At 37.3% G+C, this 14,962-nt stretch overlaps 1 long non-coding RNA gene across 1 annotated transcript; it reads left to right on the forward strand.

Moving 5' to 3' along the window:
* Positions 1 to 2,807: 2,807 nt before the first annotated feature.
* LOC145509638 (uncharacterized) lies at positions 2,808 to 3,846 on the forward strand. The gene is made up of 2 exons (XR_014056256.1): positions 2,808 to 2,849; positions 3,047 to 3,846. It is a non-coding gene; the product is annotated as an uncharacterized LOC145509638 (long non-coding RNA).
* The last annotated feature ends 11,116 nt before the right edge of the window (positions 3,847 to 14,962 follow it).

The raw sequence follows: 14,962 nt of genomic DNA on the forward strand, positions 1-14,962 counted from the left end.
ATTTTAAATATAAAAGCAATCTACAGCTGATTGTATATTGAAATAGTATATTGAAAATAGATCATTCTCACTAATATCTAGTAAACGATTTATAAAAATGAGTCTTTCAGATAGGACATTAGTAAATGGGAATTTAATTTTCTATGAAAGAAGGAGCTTACACCTCAGATCTGACAAGCCAGTTTATAAGACCTTTGTAATAGAGAAGCCAAAGATGAACCTGTTATGAACTAGACCAACATCTTTAATTTTTTTAATGACTAAATTGTATATATCCTAAATTTATATAATTATGTTATATACTAGTTGATATGATCATTCACTCAAATAAAAGCTATGATTGAGGTTTATACTATATTATTATCAAAAGTTAAAAGTTAAATTCTTTGATTACACTAACATTTAGTATTTTGTTTTTGATTGTTTTATTTTTGGATATATTTCAAACACCTTAAACAGTGACTAGCACAAGGTAGATAATAAATATTTGTTAAGCGAATGAATTTTTTTTTCCTAAGCTTTTTTTAAATTGACATATAACTTATTTATAATATTACATCAGTTCCAGGTTTAGTGATTCAATATATTTATAGATTACACCTCAGTTAAAATTATTATAAAATATAAAATATTGGCCTTTATTTACAGTGCTGCACAATATATCATTGCAGCTTATTTTATACATAATACTTTGCATCTCTTAATTCCTTCCACTATGTTGTCCCTCACTTCCTTGTAATCATTGGTTTGTTCTATCTGTGAACCTGTTTCTGTTTATTATATTCATTCACTTATTTTTTAGATTCTACATTTAAGTGACAATATAGTTTTTGTCTTTGTCTGACTTATTTCACTAATCATAATGCAACATTTAGTATTTTTGTAAGATTTTTAAAATATTCTTATCTCTTTAAAAGATGTATAATTACTAACTTGTCTCATTAAAATATTGCCTAATGCTTGTTCTAGGTGACTGTTGCTCAATTTTCTCCCTTAAAAATCCCAAAAGCCATATTGACCTTAACCAGTTCCAGATATGAGCTTCTTTGGTCCAGAGAGATTTTCAATAAGGGCTAGCAACCTTTAATGTGCAAATGAATTTCTTGGCGACCTTATTAAAATGTAGAATGACTCAGAATATCCAAGACAGGAGCCCAGGTTTGCATCAGCAGAGGCATGTATGTTCACTTTCACATCTTATCTGCCAGACTCTTATCAACGATTTTTGCTTCCCTGGCACTGGCCCAAGTCTTTACCATCAGTCACCTGAAACACAGCCAGAGCCCATTCCTGGTCTCCTGCATCTGGTCTACTTTTCTTCCCATTTCCTTTGCACAGTCCTTTTTCCTTCACCTTCTTATTCTGCCTTTTGTGATCAGTTCTCTCTTCAGCCAAACACTTCTAATGGTCTTCTACATAAACTCTAAAAGCCTCCTTAGAGCCTCTACAATTTGACCCTAAAATTCTTTCTCAGACGCAGCTTTCTCTCCAGCCCAGTGCTCCTTCTTACACACCTTTTGAGGCGGGTAAAATAATGTCCCCAGGCCCTTTCTCCACTCTCCCCTCTACTGCCAAAGATGCCTATGGCCTAATTACTGGAAACTAGGAATATGTTAGCTTATATGGCAAAGGGGAATCAAGTTTACTGAAGGAGTAAAGGTTCATAGTCAGTGACACTGAGAGGGGAGGTTATTCTGCTTTTTCCAAGTAGGTCCAGTGTAATCACAAGGGTCCTTAGAAGTGGAAGAAGGAGGCAGAAAAGAGAGACAGAGCAGTTTGGCAGTATGATAAGGATTCAGTCTGATGTTGTTGGCTTTTGTTGATGGAAGAAGGTGGCTGTGAGCCAAGAAAATCAGGTGGTTTCTAGAAGCTGGAAAAAGAAAAGAACAGACTCTCCTCTGGAAGGTCCAGAAAGGAGCATGACTCTGCTGACACAATGAGTTTTGCACAATGACACATATTTTGGACTTGTGACTTCCAGAACTCTAAGATAATAAATTTGCATTGTTTTAAGCTGCTAGGTTTGTGGTAATTACACAAAGTGGCAATAGAAAAACAATGTGTCTTCTATTGAATTCTACTCATTGCATAGAGCACATTCCATCTTTGTGGAATGTTTGCTGCCTATATGTTCTTATCTCTTTAATTATAGTATAAACTAGTGAGGCTGTAGAGCTAATACTATATCATTTGAGAGTATACTTGTATATATATTATATTGCCTTGCATGGCAGATCCTTAATTGTCCTTACTGATAATTTAAGTTAAGCTATCTTTTTTAAACTTCTGGTAAATATCCATAATGGGGGTCATTTCTCAGAGAAAAAAGATAAACTGACAGTTTCACTATATAGCATTAATCTATCAGTTTTCATGGTCAAGAGAATTTACCATCTTAAGAGGTCAATATGAACAGCATCTCTGAGGGGTTGCTATGTCAATTTACTAAATTACAAAACTAAACCCTAGTGAGGCAAATGGCTTTGTGTGTGATTAAGTAGTTGCACAAAGAAGAATCCAAGTTTTATTTATCATGTGTGTCTGATTCCAAGTTTCTGAACTATCTTGACTTCCAAAATCATTGCTTACAGCAAGATTAAATGAGCCACTCAGTACTGGGCCCAGCTATATGGATTTAATCCACATGTGTTCCCATAATTCTTAATAGACCCTTAGAAAGTTACAGTAAATCACATTCTTCAATGCTATGTGGAGACTATCTGAAAAGTGTAAGAATTTTTAAATCAACATTTTAGGGAGAAAAAAGAAGGAAAGTTAATGAGAACTAAAAATCTGTTTGTTTACAGTAAAGAGCTACCTTGAATGTACCTTGACTGCAAATTACAGTGGTAAGTAGGAAAATATAGGTGCTAAAATTGTTTGTTTTTGTTTTTTATTGACCTTGAGATTTTTTTTCTTATTTAAAATAAATTTTTCTTCTTTCAGTAACCTAATACAGTCATACTTATTGGTAACAAGTGCATGTATGCTTCCTAAAATCTGAATATTTCAATCTAATTTGTTTCCATTTAATGAACACCTACAGGGTACAAGAGATGAATCTGTGCTCCTAGAATTTCCTGGAAAGCCATTACCAACACTCTTGCTGAGGCTCCACTGTTACAGCAGAGTCTGGAAGTGCATCCATGCTTGAGTGTTTCTTAGCAGTTCCCAGTTGGCTCTAACGTGCAGACAAGTTTCCAAAACCACCACAATGGGAGATAGAAGAGATGTTTCTTTTATACAGTTCATCTTTTCCCTTTCCCTCAGGTACAAAAAAAAAAAAAAGAGTTCAGCTATTACTGAAATTGAAAGATCACCATCTTTCTGGAGAGCTGCAAAAGGAAAAGCTGAAACTGTACGTAATTGCTGTATGATGCATGCTTAAAGCAGAGAAGGCAATGGTGACCCACTCCAGTACTCTTGCCTGGAAAATCCCATGGACAGAGGAGCCTGGTAGGCTGCAGTCCATGCGGTTGCGAAGAGTCGGACACGACTAAGCGACTTCACTTTCACTTTTCACTTTCATGCGTTGGAGAAGGAAATGGCAACCCACTCCAGTGTTCTTGCCTGGAGAATCCCAGGGACGGGGGAGCCTGGTGGGCTGCCGTCTATGGGGTTGCACAGAGTCAGAAACGACTGAAGTGACTTAGCAGCAGCAGCAGCAGCATGCTTAAAGAGAGTATTTTGAGTATCTTGACAAAAGACATACAATATTTTTGCGAGATCTAATAAGAAATACCAATCATTACCAAACATACTGTGTTCATAATTTTAACTCCGTTCTGTTGTACCATAGAGATACTGGCTTTCATTATGTACCTGAAACAAATATTTTTAGAGGTCTTCTAGTTGTCTTCTTCCTGTGTAATCTTGGGTATGGTGGTGAATTCTGGGCTCAACAATTCCTTATGCAAAAATTAAGATCAGACACAAAAATCTACTTCATGGGTCAAATATACATTTATTTAGAAGAAAATCTTCATGGATTTCTATACTGGATGGTGCATTTTCTTATCTCTTTTAAAATAAATCTGCTTGTTACAAACAAGAGAATGGTAAATATATAGGTAGGATTTTTCATAGAGAACACGCAGCACATTAAACATTTTACCTTTATATTCCCATTTTACCATTCAAGTTTACTAAGTTAAGATGAATCCAAATAAGAGAACATTAAGGATAGTAAAGGTGATAACAAATCAGTACTGTAAATCTTTAGGTGAAAAGAAAAGAATTTGGAAAAAAAAAAAACCCAATCCCAGATTTCAGCTATTAGAAAAGCTTTAGTATTGTGTAAAGAAGATATTCTCAAAGCTACTTAGCACCAAAGATTCAAAAGAGAATGAACATAATAACTCTCAACAGTCAAAAACTGACCATTAAAGCCAGCGACAGTCAAAAAATGAGAGAATTAAGGCATCAAAAAATGCTCCCGTAAGTTCTGCTTTCAGGTATCACCTGGACATTGAGAAAACTATGTGTAGGTTATAAACTGCTCTGTACCAGAAAAGGAGTTGGAAAACTGGTTCTTGAAAGTAAATCGACTTTTCCACCAGGATACAGCTCTGTCAATGTCCCACTTTCACCAAGGTGATGGTAGGGGTACCCAGCACGAAGTATGTTTACATATACTCTCACCTAACCCTCATACTATACTTTAAGAGGGGGACTAAATGGTAAAAAACAATGGCAGCTACAAATTTTCTTAATGTGATATGCAAAATGCTTAGGATACAATTTTTTTTTTTTTTTTTCAAATCACTTGTCTCTTCAGTTTCTGGCAACAACTGATCTTTTTGTCATCTCCATAATTTTGCTCTTTCCACAATGTCATATAGTCGGAATCATACACTATGGATCCTTTTCAGGTTATTTCACTTAATATCATTTAAGCTTTCTTCATGTCTTTTCATAGCTTGATAGCCTTTTTTGTTTGTTTTTAGTGCTGAATAGTATTCCACTATCTGAATATACCACAGCTAATTTATCCATTACCCTACTGAAAAATATCTTGTTTTCAAGATATTCTTGTTTTGACAGTTATGAATAAAGTCCCTATAAATATCCACAATGCAGGTATTTTATGGACATATAGTTTGAATTCATTTGGATAAATATCAAGGAGTGTGACTGCTACATTGTATAGGAAAAATATGTTTAGTTTTGTAAGAAACTGTTAAGCCTTATATTCTAAAGTGGCTGAGTCATTTTGTATTCCTAACAGCAATGAATGAGAATTCTTGTTGTATCGAATGCTGAATGGACAAAGGCAGTTCCACGATTCCACTTATATAATGTTCTTTAAATGACAAATTACAGAAATGGAGGACAGCTTAATGACTGCCAGGGGTTAGGAATGGGAGTAGCAAGAAGGTGGATGTGATAGAAATAACAGCAGCAAGGATCTTCGTGGTGATGGGTGTGTTCTGTTTCTCCAATGCATCATTTTGCCAATATACTGCTTGTCTTTTTGTATGACAGTTTTAAAGACATTACCTTTGAGAGAAACAGTCAAAAGTATGTGTTTTCTCTGCATTATTTTTTCCGGTTACATAAGAACCTACAATTATTTCAAAATTGAAGCTTCATGTAAAAAGTTAATCAGCTGCCCCTCACTCCGAAAGTTAACAGATACAGATAACATTAGCTTTTTCACATATATTCTTTTATCTCCATAAAGAAATTTTCGCTTATCTAAAAATAAACGTCATATGTACAAGATCTTAACAGTTTACAGAGTAATTTCACAAATGTTGCCTCATTTATTTTTTCCAACCACTCCATTAGTTTTCATCTCCTCTTATTAATAATAGATGACAAAATTGAGAATGTGTAACTTTCCAGGGTGATCCACCTGGTAAGGAACAGGAAGGATTAGTGTCTACTTTGTATGTATGTCTTGCTTCTCTCACAAAGACAATCTCTTTGGCTTTCTTTTTCTGCTCAGATACCTAATCCCTATTATACAAGTTAGCTTCTACGTCTAGATTTATTGCTCATAGATTTTTACCCTTTCTCTTTGGCCAGCTGCATCTTCTTAAAAATGCCCTTATTGCCTGCATTTACCATCTGGAACTTCTCAGCTTCAGCCTTTCGATGGCTCTCCTCTCAGTCCACGAAGCTCCCTGGTTCTCCAGGGGGCCTGGGTCTGAGCGCTGAGCCCTTGTCAGAACTAATGCTTCGGGTTCATAGAAGGCCTCTCCTGGGTCAAGAAAACTCCCTCACCCACACCTGGCTCAAATCTTCTTTTCCATCAGGCTATGACAAAAATAAAGCACACATTCCTCCAAATGAATTATTTGCTCCAGCATGTGGAATATGAAGAATAAGTGGCCCAAGGTATAAAAGTGATTCTAAGCAGTAGCAGTTCAACATCTGCAATCATACCCACATATGGAACTTGAATTTCCATTTGGTGTGCCAGGTTTCTGAAGAATGTTGAAAATGTTTAAACGTTTGTGAATAATAGTTCAGTTCAGTTGCTCAGTTGTGTCCGACTCTTTGCGACCCCATGAACTGCAGCACGCCAGGCCTCCTGTCCATCACCAACTCCTGGAGTCCACCCAAACCCATGTCCATCGAGTCGGTGATGCCATCCAGCCATCTCATCCTCTGTCGTCCCCTTCTCCTCCTGCCCACAATCCTTCCCAGCATTAGGGTCTTTTCCAATGAGTCAACTCGTTGCATGAGGTGGCCAAAGTATTGGAGTTTCAGCTTCAACATCAGTCCTTCCAATGAACACCCAGGACTGATCTCCTTTAGGATGGACTGGCTGGATCTCCTTGCAGTCCAAGGAACTCTCAAGAGTCTTCTCCAACACCACAGTTCAAAACCATAAATTCTTCAGTGCTCAGCTTTCTTCACTGTCCAACTCTCATATCCATACATGACTTCTGGAAAAACCATAGCCTTGACTAGATGGACCTTTGTTGGCAAAGTAATGTCTCTGCCTTTAAATATGCTATCTAGGTTGGTCATAACCTTCCTTCCAAGGAGTAAGCGTCTTTTAATTTCATGGCTGCAATCACCATCTGCAGTGATTTTGGAGCCCAATTAAATAAAGTCTGACACTGTTTCCACTGTTTCTCCATCTATTTGCCATGAAGTGATGGGACCAGGTGCCATGATCTTAGTTTTCTGAATGTTGAGCATTAAGCCAACTTTTTCACTCTCCTCTTTCACTTTCATCAAGAGGTTCTTTAGTTCTTCTTCACTTTCTGCCATCAGGGTGGTGTCATCTGCATATCTGAGGTTATTGATATTTCTCCCAGCAATCTTGATTCCAGCTTTTGCTTCTTCCAGCCCAGCGTTTCTCATGATGTACTCTGCATATAAGTTAAATAAGCAGGGTGACAATATACAGCCTTGACGTACTCCTTTTCCTATTTGGAACCAGTCTGTTGTTCCATGTCCAGTTCTAACTGTTGCTTCCTGACCTGTATACAGGTTTGTCAAGAGACAGGTCAGATGGTCTGGTATTCCCATCTCTTTTAGACTTTTCCACAGTTTATTGTGACCCACACAGTCAAAGGCTTTGGCATAGTCAATAAAGCAGAAATAGATGTTTTTCTGGAATTCTCTTGCTTTTTTAATGATCCAGCAGATGTTGGCAATTTGATCTTTGGTTCCTCTGCCTTTTCTAAAACAAGCTTGAACATCTGGAAGTTCACAAATCACGTATTGCTGAAGCCTGGCTTGGAGAATTTTGAGCATTACTTTACTAATGTGTGAGATGAGTGCAATTATGCAGTAGTTTGAGCATTCTTTGGTGTTGCCTTTCTTTGGGATTGGAATGAAAACTGACCTTTTCCAGTCCTGTGCCCACTGCTGAGTTTTCCAGATTTGCTGACATATCGAGTGCAGCACTTTCACAGCATCATCTTTCTGGATCTGAAATAGCTCAACTGGAATTCCATCACCTCCACTAGCTTTGTTCATAGTGATGTTTCCTAAGGCCCACTTGACTTCACATTCCAGGATGTCTGGCTCTAGTTGAGTGATCACACCATCGTGATTATCTGGGTCATGAAGATCTTTTTTGTACAGTTCTTCTGTGTATTCTTGCCACCTCTTCTTAATATCTTCTGCTTCTGTTAGGTCCATACCATTTCTGTCCTTTATCGAGCACATCTTTGCATGAAAAGTTCCCTTGGTATCTCTAATTTTCTTGAAGAGTGAATAATAGTAGGAAGAAATATAACTGGCCCAAAGAGAGGACTCTTTTTCCAGTATTTTAAAGCACTTATATTCAATATTACAAATATTATATTCAATATTCTTCAGAGAATTCCAAATTCTAAAAAGGATACCTTCAGGATTAGATATCATTTTAAAAAATCATAACCTCAATACATATTATATATCATACATATATGATCCATATTGCATAATTAGTAACTGACATTAATGATATTAATGAATTGAAAAATGTTGAATCCATCATTTCTTGACCATAAAATATTCATAGAGTCATACATGGAAGCTTTGCTTAATACTTTTCTTTGTATTGATGCTAAATTCAAACTCCATGTGAGCACAATCACTCCCAGATTTCTACTTTATTCATTTACTAATTTATTCAAATTCAACTTGTGCTTATGTATAGCAGCACCAATACTAGTAGATCTGTGATCTTCTCAAGGCTCCTCTGTCCATGGAATTCTCCAGGCAAGAATCCTGGAGTGGGTAACCATTCCCTTCTCCAGAGGATCTTCCCAACCTGGGAATCGAACTCGAGTCTCCTGCATTGCAGACAGATTCTTTACCATCTGAGCCACCAGGGAAGCTCAAGCAAAAAAGATTTTCCTAATTTTTATGCCTCTTGTGTAAGCTATAAACTAAGAAATATCTTAGTGGTACAAAAGATCGGAATTGGGCCAAAGGATTTGCAGAGTCATGTCTTGATGTCATGTCTTGCCATTTTTGCTGTTAATATTGCTTTATAGTATGTGGTCTCGTGATTAAACACTCAGGTTGTCCTCTATCTCCTTCTGCATTTCCTGCTGTTTCTCCTTCCCACTTGCCTTATTCCCACCCCAGCACTCACCTTTTCTCCCTTCTTCTCCTGACCTATCCCTGCTTCTCTTTACCTCGTCACTTCTCTAACATTCACCACCTCCCATTCCATCTCCAGCATTCCTTCTATCCCCTTTTTTTCATTCCCAAAAGTATGGTTCTCAAATTATATTTTCTTTAAACATACGTTTATTCAACAGATCAATATCCTCAGCTTGTGTAGAGGGACATCTTGTCCTAATCACCTATCACGTAGAGAAAGGACCAAGATGATCCCAAACACAGGAGATGAGCATTTCTTCAGGAATGAAAGCAAGCATTAATCAGAGCTCTTTAGTGGCAGCTAGGCATTTACTGAAACTCCACATTTTTTGTACATGTCAGTAATTCATCATTTTAATGACGAATTTGTCCTTATTCTGCTTTGAATTTTAAAATGTAACTATGGCAATATTAATAATAATAACAACAGATTCTTTGTAATAGAACTGCTATGGACCATATTAATTGTCCTTTTTACTGGTTAGATCACAACTGATATTTTTCCTGTACTACTGGAGAATTTATTAAAGAGGAGACAGGTATTCTTGGCACAAAGAATATCCTCTTTTCCTGGTAAAAACATAGTGTGTTTCTTTTTTTTTTTTTGTACTTGCTTTACAAATTTTCAGCCGGAAGAGTGTAAATGTGAGACTAGCAGTTGTCTGAAGGTGTAGGTATGTTGCTAGCACTGCCACTTACCAAATGAGGAAAGATAAATTAAAAATAAAGTGTAACAGCCATACCAAAAAAGGGTCTCTTCTCTCATTCTAAACAAATGTTTAAGAGTATTACACAAAACAGAAAAATTCAGTAGGAGATGGATGATTAAAACTCTTTTAACAAATAAGAATGGAATGAAAAGTGAAAAGCTTCAACTGTAGTGTACGTAAGGCAATGCTATGATTTTTTAAATTTTAAACAATAATCCAGGTATATGAGTAAAACTGCATTGTATGACTTAATAGAGTAGACTTATAGACACACTGGGCTTCCCTGGTGGCTCAGACAGTAAAGAATCTGCCTGCAACACAGGAGATCTTTTTAAAGAAATCTTTATGAGAAAATACAGTACTCTGGAGAAAAAATAATTTGTGTAAGGGAGAACTCTACATATGCAAGAAAAAAGTTTCTGCTTTACTGAATTGCAGAGAACTATGTGCTAGGTCAAGTCCTGGATAGTTTGAGGTAGCAGTTTAATTTGCTTACACATCACTTTACCAAATTTTACTGGGGCAGTTTCCTGAATTTTTATTGTTGTCATTTTTGTTATTTTTCTATATCAATGGTCTTATTCAATCTGTCAGAGGTGGTTTTAAAAGTACAATTCACCATCATAATTGGAAGATTTAAACTTAAATTTTATTATATTCAATTACCAGAGCCCTCTCAGGTGCAAAGGAAGAAGAAATGGCCTCTCATACTTTCTTCCCATTGATATATAAACTACACGCACATAATCTTTTAAATTGCCAGCAAGTCCCATATGACTTTTAACAAAATATTTACCCACAACAGTGGCTTAAATGCTTTTAATTATGACATGATTTTCTCATATTAGTACTTTAAAACTTGCCTTAACATTGGAGAACTTTGAGGTAAATCTACCTACTTTGGACACCACTCCCAGAGATTATGATATTATCAGTGTTATGATTGCTCTAGACAGTGAAACTGTTGCAAGCTCCGTAGGTGCTTTTTATCTGAAAATGTGTTTTAGAAACACTGCCGTCTATGAACTCTGAAACTTTGGAGCCCAAGAAAAGTAGTTCAATGGTATTTTTTTTTTTTTTTAACTCAGTGGCCTCTATCAATCTTGCAAGTCCGTAGTTGACATTAGGATTCACTCTTTGTGTTGTACATTCTATGCGATTTGTGCACCAACTCACTTCAGTCGTGTCCGACTCTTTGAGACCCTATGGACTGTGGCCCTCCAGGCTCCTCTGTCCTTGGAATTCTCAATGCAAGAATAATGGAGTGGGTTGCCATTCCTTCCTCCAGGGGATTTTCAGTTCTGACAAATGTATCCTGCATGTATCCACCGTTACAGTCCAATACAGAGTAGCTACCACCCTAAAAGTCCCCCATGCCTATTCATCCCTCCTTGAGCACCCCATTTAAAAAAAAATCCCCATCCCCATTTTTCAATGCAAAGATATCCTAATCTCAGGGCAAAAGACAAACCACTAAATCAAATATTTTGGGTAGTGATGGTTAGTAAGGAATGGAAAGGGTACAGAGTGCATATTTTCATAAGGGAACTAGTTTTTATGTTTTTCAGAATCAGAAAGATGAGGTAGATTATATACAGTGTTCATGTCCAGATGTACACACACACTGTTAAATATAGAGAAAAGGGAGTTGTGCTTCGACCAATATGGGAGAAAAAAAATAATCTTCCCTTTACCCTTACAGATTCTTGGCTGAGACCACTTCCGCTCCCAACCCTCCACCCCCAACCCTCGGAATAAAAGACAGATTAATAAGAGGAGACAGTTATTCAACAGAGGTTTAGTAACAATATATGTCTCCTATGTATATGGAAGAAATTCAGGAAAACTAAGTAACTCCCCCAAATGGCCCAAGTCACCACCTTAAATGCCATGTCCAGCTGAAGACAAAAGAAAATGTTGGGAGATGGTGGAGCCAGTTATTGGAGGCTATCAGGAAACATGCTTAGCTTAGCTTAGCTTAGTGAAGTCACTCAGTAGTGTCAGACTCTTTGCAATCCCATGTCCATGGGATTCTCCAGGCAAGAATACTGGAGTGGGTTGCCATTTCCTTCTCCAGAGGATCTTCCTGACACAGGGATCAAACCCAGGTCTTCCGCACTGCAGGCAGGCTTTTTACTGTCTGAGCCACCAGGGGCTCAAGTTATTGCAGGCTATCAGGAAACATGAGGATATGTTTGTTATGCAGACTTAAGTCATTGATAAGAGTTTCTAGGGACCTTGTTGTTCTTCTCTTTCTGGTACAGAGAGGAAAACATCCTTAATAATGGAGATGTCTCCTGAAAATGTAAATGTCTCTTACAAAAGGGTAGCTTCTACTAAACTTTTAGAGCTTTTCTTGTATCTGCTGTTTCTTAAAAAAAAATAATCAGCTTAAAATAATCCTTGTGCCAAACAGGCATATTTGAGGGTGGCGAACTCTGCTCCCCTTTACCAGCAATGGCCAAAAAGAATCACAGTAATAAAACAGCAGTTTTTACATCATAAAGACTACATATGCTGTCCTTTGAAGTATCTGGCTGCCATAAGTGCTCAATAAACGTTCATTGAATGAGTATATCTATCTGTAAAAAAAAAAAAAAAAAATCCACTCAGTCGTGTCCAATTCTTTGGAACCCCATGGAATATACAGTCCGTGGGATTCTCTAGGCCAGAATACTGGAGCGGGTGGCCTTTCCCTCCTCCAGGGGATCTTCCCAACCCAGAGATCAAGCCCAGGCCTCCCGCACTGCAGGCAGATTCTTTACCAACTGAGCCACAACGGAAGCCCGTATCTATCTGTTGGACCCAAGTAATTTAACTTCACTACAGCGTTGTTTTTAAAACATGCATTTTATACTCAGAGACAAAACTATGGTAGCCATTCAAAAAGAAAATAAAAATTATTATTTTCACATTACAAACATTTTAAAATCTCTCACACACACACAAAAAAGTGTCTCCATTCTTTAGTTTATACTTGTACACACATTCATTCATACCCATGTACATGCATATGCACACACACGTATACACATCTCTAGAAATATGCTTTATTTGACTTTGCCTTCTGTTTTACTTCAATGAATTTACCAATGTTGACTAAAAAAGATGCATAACTTGAGAGTTGTGAATTAAGTTTTATTTGGGGCAAAAGGAGGACTTCAGACTGGGAGAAAATAGAGATAAATAATGTTTGTATAATCTAAAGTGAGCAGGTATCCTATATGATGCTGTTATAGATTTTAAAATATTCAATAATGATAAGGTTACTTATGCCTTCTTTTTTAATCATTCTTATTTAAAATAGTAATTATAACATTTTCTTTTTTCTAGTATTGCAATTTCATTTTTAATTGGAGTTTTACTTTATGAACTAAAAGGTGCCAGAGGTGGGAGGAGACAATGGGGAAGTTCAAAAGTTACTCTAATCTATTCTATTCATACTTTTGTTAATAGTAAAACCAAAAGCTTTGTTTTCCAGTAACAATTTAAGTCAGTGTTTCCCATTTCCATTTGCTATTTTCTGACTTATTGGACCACGAAAAGATTATTTTCACCACAGAGAATTATCTACATCTCTTCCAAAAAGAAATGTTGGATTGGCAGTTGTCTAGGGAAATATGTGTTTTTCTGATTTTTTTCCCCTTCACATAGCTTAGTAGGCTGTTTCAGTTCTCATGTGTGAATTAAAATGAGTTGCACATTTGAGAGTGAGCTGACAAGAAAACTCATTTCTTTTCATTTAATTTACTTTATTTTGAAATGCCTTCAAGACAAGAGAAGATTAGATAGTACAAGGACTAGATGAGTAATCTTTATATCTGAGCTGTATGCCTCTAATTCAGTCACAGAGATGATTAAAATTATTACTATTGTTATTATTGCTCCTGATAGATTACTGAGTTAAGTCTGAAAACAAAGAGTCCCAAAGAACTTTCTACTGGAGCTATATCTCAGTACTGGGCTAACTGACAGTTGCCATTTTCAAACCCATTGTCTTTACCTCTTTCCTATGCTAATGCAGGAAGTGTTTTCTCTGACTCCCCCAACACTCCATGCCATGAAATTTATCATAGCAATTTGAATTACCTCATCCACCAAAATACAGCTGACTTTTCCACTTATTTTCTCATTTAACAAGACACATATTTAGGACTTCAGTGACCCAACCAAGTCCTCATTTCCATTTCTGTCACCCCACTCATCTTAATTTTGCTAACATCATCTCAATCAAGTATTGTTAAAAGACAGAATTCTACTGAGTGAATGTGGAAATCTAAATGATTCATGAATAAGGCAGCACCACATCTAGCAAATAGAAATGAGCACCAAAGAGCTACAAAAAGAGACAAGGTTTTTAAAGGCAGAGAGAGGTTGGAACAAGAAAATCATAAACAAAAAAGATTGTTTCAGGCACGTAGGGTCACCTTCTTTTTGCTTCCCTGGTGGCTCAGCGGTAAAGAATCTGCCTGCCATGCAGGAGATGCAGGAGATGCGGGTTCGATTCCTGGGTCGGGAAGATCCCCTGGAGGAGGGCATGGCAACCCAGTCCAGTATTCCTGCCTGGAGAATCCCAAAGATAGAGAAGCCTGGCGGGCTACAGTCCATAGAGTTGCAAAGAATTGGATGTGACTGAAGTGATTGAGCATGCACGCACCTTCTTTTTAGGGGACAAAAGTGTCTGTTAGGTAGATTACCTCATTAGTGCTGACCAGGAAATTTCAGACTGACCAATTGAGATTATATTTCTGGGGAAGGATGAAACTGCAGTTAGGTTTGGTAAGAAGTCTTGGTTTGGTGATGGGCTTGGTGACTTCCCTGGTGGCTCAGAGGTTAAAGCGTCTGCCTCCAATGCGGGAGACCTGGGTTCGATCCCTGGGTTGGGAAGATCCCCTGGAGAAGGAAATGGCAAACCACTCCAGTATTCTTGCCTGGAGAATCCCATGGACGGAGGAGCCTGGTAGGCTACAGTCCACGGGGTCACAAAGAGTCGGACACGACTGAGCGACTTCCCTTAGTACAAGTAACTCCACTTTGTGCCTCTTTTTTCTTTTCAACAGTTCCCTCCCTTTTGATCATGAGTCTCAGCTCAACTGAGAGATATGATCACAATATGAAGGCTTAGTGCCACCCTCAGCTGCAGCTCTATAGTTCTCATAGCTTTTATTGATGTTTTGTGTAGTATTCTCAGG

The sequence above is a fragment of the Giraffa tippelskirchi genome, chromosome 6 (assembly GCF_054371585.1).
Source record: "Giraffa tippelskirchi isolate mGirTip1 chromosome 6, T2T-mGirTip1v1.2.pri, whole genome shotgun sequence".
NCBI classification, from domain to species: domain Eukaryota; kingdom Metazoa; phylum Chordata; class Mammalia; order Artiodactyla; family Giraffidae; genus Giraffa; species Giraffa tippelskirchi.